Source organism: Cydia amplana, chromosome 20, assembly GCF_948474715.1.
Source record: "Cydia amplana chromosome 20, ilCydAmpl1.1, whole genome shotgun sequence".
Lineage (NCBI taxonomy): Eukaryota > Metazoa > Arthropoda > Insecta > Lepidoptera > Tortricidae > Cydia > Cydia amplana.
Genome location: NC_086088.1, coordinates 1,847,778 through 1,852,549, shown reverse-complemented (window position 1 = coordinate 1,852,549; position 4,772 = coordinate 1,847,778). Strand labels below are relative to the sequence as shown.

The 4,772-nt window shown below is 39.2% G+C and overlaps 1 long non-coding RNA gene across 1 annotated transcript; it reads right to left on the bottom strand.

Annotated features, from left to right (window-relative positions):
* Positions 1-691: 691 nt before the first annotated feature.
* On the bottom strand, positions 692-3,299 carry LOC134657769 (uncharacterized). Its single transcript, XR_010097644.1, has 3 exons — positions 3,256-3,299; positions 1,746-1,805; positions 692-760 (listed from the first exon to the last, which is right to left on the bottom strand). It is a non-coding gene; the product is annotated as an uncharacterized LOC134657769 (long non-coding RNA).
* Between the last annotated feature and the right edge of the window lie 1,473 nt (positions 3,300-4,772).

Below are 4,772 nucleotides of genomic sequence, written 5' to 3'. Positions count from 1 at the left end.
TTAAATCCCGGTTTTTTTATAGGTTGCGTGGGGATATAGATGCAACACGTAGAGGCCTTTTGGAGAGGCCCTACGAATTATTATTATTATTATTCTTTTATTTATTCTTAATTTATACCTTTGTCAACTTTTAGCAAGAGGGAAGGATCCTTGATACTTGAATTTGCTCCTTCGGTCTCCGTTGCTCAAACCCCTTACGGGACAGCAGATGGCATACATGAGGCTTCATGATTCTACTTGTCAACACATTTTATGAGCTCACTAGCTTCTGCCCGCGACTTCGTCTGCGTGTTTAGTAATTTGGGTAGCTTAAATTATTTTTAGCCAATCTGCCTTTTATCGATTCCCCATACAAACTTCCTTTTTCATCCCCTTAAAGGGTGATTTCTGGGATTAAAACTACCCTATGTCCTTCCGCGGGAGCCAAACTATCTCCATACCAAATTTCAACTATATCGGTTCAGTGGTTTAAGCGTGAAGAGGTAACAGATAGACAGACAGAGAGACACACTTTCGCATTTATAATATTAGTATGGATTAGTACATATTAGTATATTAGTATGGATTACCTGAACAGCAAGCTTGCTTTTTTACAATAAAGCAGACATTTAATTTAGTTGTTTATTTAATTTAATCAGAATTTAACTACATTAAAAATGAGAAACCGTATTTCCAGATAAAGGTTGCGTTTTTTATCCTATTGCAGGCATTACGTACAATTCTTGCAACTGTTGATCATCCCAAATGGCATATGCATAATCTGAAAATGAAAAAAAAAAATCGGTCTAATATAGGTAGGCAAAAGAAAATAGATTTTTTCGAAAAATTTATTCCCAGCTAGCTGGAAATCGTTGGAATACCTTCATCTGGTCCTAAATGCGTGTAATCCGAGTTTGCGGAATCCCAGGTGTGCTTTGGTTTGGTTTCACAATACAAGGAAAAAATTATCTCCTAAGGCTCCTAAAATGTATGAATACCTCCTGGGAATGCGCAAACTTGGATTACCCGCAATTAGGACCAAAAGAAGGTTTGCAGCTTGCTGGGAAATAATTCCTCACAACGCCTTTTTTCTAATTTGATTGGCCTAAGGCTGAACATTGATATAATACATAATAGCCCTTTAACTTTTGGCTATGTCTACAGGAAAGACGTAAACACTGTTTTGTGTTAGACCCGATTAGCTCAGTATCGCAGTAAATATTATAGCCTCGTGTAAACAATCATCATCATCTTCCTCGCGTTGTCCCGGCATTTTGCCACGGCTCATGGAAGCCTGGGGTCCGCTTGGCAACTAATCCCAGGAATTGGCGTGGTCACTAGTTTCTACGAAAGCGAATACCATCTGACCTTCCAACCCAGAGGGGAAACTAGGCCTTATTGGGATTAGTCCGGATTCCCCGCGATGTTTTCCCGAAAAGCGACTGGTAAATATCAAATGATATTTCGTAAGTACATAAATTTCGTAAAACTCATTGGTACGAGCCGGGGTTTGAACCCGCGGCCTCTGGATTGCAAGTCACACGGTCTTACTACTAGGCCACCAGCGCTTCGTGTAAAGACTAAGGGCTCATTTAGACGGTGCGAGAACTCCATGCGAGTTTCATTAGGTAGGTACATTGCGTCATTTGGTCGGCCGGCTGAATTAATGTAACCTCAATGGTCCGCAATGTAACTAAAATCGTATACTAGTTCGCGCGCCGCTTAAATGAGCTCTAATTCTTAACTTATTAGTAAGGCAAACTCACATGCGAAGGTTTGGAACGACGATACGTTGTAGCAAATTCCCATGTGAGCGACTGTCCATACTGCAAAACATATAAGTACAGCCAGTATTGTATACCCAGACGAGACTAGATATTCTTATTTAATAGCGCCATCTAGTTTTAAGATTTTTAAACCTATTTGTAAGATAATATATTATTGTCTTCGGTTACCACGATAGTTACTCATGAAATAAAACGATTAATTATGAATGAATGAATGATTGAATGAATGAATGACAGAATGAATGCATGAATGAATGAAAACATGATTGTTTATTTGCCTATGTATTTTATCAGTAAAGTTTATGTTACCAGGCGTTGCTGTTGTGGAAAACAAGTGCCAGAGAAGAAGACATAAACATCCCATACATTTCAGATCCGTCGTGCAAACCCTATTGTACATTACAAGCAAAAGGGAGTACTTTCGCAGCACTTTGTACCTACGTATTTTTACATAAGTGGGATTTTCTCCCCGCTACGCGAGGAGAAAATCTCACTTCCTGGCCTAGGCAAGACGTAAAACTTTAGACAAACCACAGGCGGTAATTCGTAAAGCCCCAGATCGCATATTTATGGCCCTCACCTTCGGTTCGGGCCCCAAACACCTGCGATCTGAAGCATTCACGAATTCACCTCCCTAGGCGGTATGCAATGTACTAGGTATATAATTACTAAGAAGAGAAGACTTTTTGTAGTAGGTACCGTGGACCGATTGAAAGTATTTGGACCTATTTATTGATTTTCTGTTTAGCGATTTTTTCATATTTTTTGTTCAAAAGTTAGAGGGGGGGCATTTTTTTTTCGGAGTGAATATTTCCGAAAATATTCAGTTTATCAAAAAGTAATTGTTGAAGACCTGGGTTCATTTTGAAAGACCTATCCAATGATACCCCACACTGCAGGGTTGAAGCAAAAAAATAATCCACTCACTTTTTACGTGTAGGGGATTCAAAAAAAAAAAGGTAGGACTTTGTTGGATTTTTTATATATCCGTGCCAAATTGCAGCTTTCTAGCACTAACGATCACGGAGCAAAGCCTCGGACAGACAGACAGACGGACGGACATGGCGATACTATAGGGGTTCCTAGTTGACTACGGAACCCTAAAAATAGCAATTATATTTTCTGTCAATTTTTCTTGTGGCCGCGGTGGGCCGCTGGGTGAAAATATTGGGTGAAAATGACAGTACCTAATATATTATGTATTGAATAATTTTACGGTTTAGACTCACTTGTTTTAAGTCACTCGCGCGACATGTTTCGGAGAGCCTAGGTCTCCTTTCTCAAGCATTAACAGTGCGAGCAGCGTTCACGACGGCCGTGTATCGCGTACTGCGGCACGCCGCGTCTGTTAGTGCTTGAGAAAGGAGACCTAAGCTCTCCGAAACATGTCGCGCGAGTGACATAAAACAAGTTAGTCTAAACCGTAAAATTATTCAATGTTAGTATGTCTCACAACAGTTTAAATTCGAGTATAAGTATATGTACTTACAGTCATAATTTTCCATGCAGTTTACGTATTCCAATTGGCAGTAACTTTCGAAACTTTCGTATGTGTTGTAAACGGTCTTCGCACATAGTCGACCGGTGCTGTAATTATGAGCCATTTTAATTAAAATTTTACATTATAACATATTTTCCCTAGAAATACAATGAAAATTGTAACCATATAATGTAAAATAATTCGGCCCGCAATGTAAAGCAACACACAAGTTACGAAATACGAGCTTTTTAAAGTAATGTCAACGCTTGTTTGCAAATACTATAAAAAGTAGAGATGCCACGAATATTCGGCGACTATTCGGTATTCGGCCTATTCGGCTACTTTGGCAAATACATATTTGGTATTCGGCCCGAATACCGAATATCTGTTGCACCTACCCAAAACGAAAAAAAAGCACAATAAAAATAACCGCAAACTAGGTATGTATATTTAATATTTAGAATGTGTTCTTGGAAAGTTGTTAAATACCCTTTTTTGAGCATTTGTTGATTCAAAACATTTTACTTTTAACATGGGTCTGATTTGTTTTACTCAACTACATTCATTAATTCTGTTCAACAAAAGATATAATTATCTTAGCAAACGTTGTGCTTTGTTGGCGATCAGTTTTCATAATAGGTAATTGTGACTCAAAATGTTCGCATGTTATGCCGAATATTCGGCGCTTCGGTCGAGAGCGAATATTCGGTATTCCGTATTCGGCCAAAACCACTATTCGGGGCATCTCTAATAAAAAACTCGTATCTCGTAATGTCACGTCATGTTATGTCTCGTAATGTTTGCAGTACCTATAAGTACATAGCTGCTTGGTAAATTTTCAAAAATTAATTACGGGCTCAATTTAGAGTAATAAAAAAAAACTTCTTAATTAATGATTACACGAATAAATTCTATATGTGGTTTAATTTATTGCCCTTATTGGATTTACACATTGTATAAGTTAGTGAGTGAGTATAGGTACTTGGTCAAGCAAATCTTGCCAGTAGGAAAAGGCGGCAAATTTGAAAAATCGCAAGTTAGCAAGTTGCTAACCTTGCTAATAGCAACACTACGTTTGAATTGTTCGAAAATCGAGTGTCATTTATATCTTATCTGTGGAACTGTTTTGTTTACATTTCATCGTTGTTCGATGTACATTGCTGCTTTTTGTTTGTTTCCTAGGGATACCATACTTTAGTTTGCTTTAGTGTAAGGCCTGAGTGGACGCTCGAAGCGGAGCGTTCGGCGGGGCGTGCAGCGAGGCGTCGGGCTCACAAGTGATTTGAGCAGCGTGCACTAAGGCCGCTACTATACGTTTGCATTTGTTTAACATGCACGCCGCACGCCCCGCCCCGCTGCACGCCCAACTCGAGCGTCCACTCAGGCCTTACACTTACATGGGTGTAAATGTGTAATCTCTCAGTACTTACTCAAATGCTTTAAAGCAGTAGTGTTGCGTGTAGTCACAGTCATTATCGAAATATAATTTGGTCGTGCTTGTTGCGTTTGTTCCGGCCTGTTTCTGT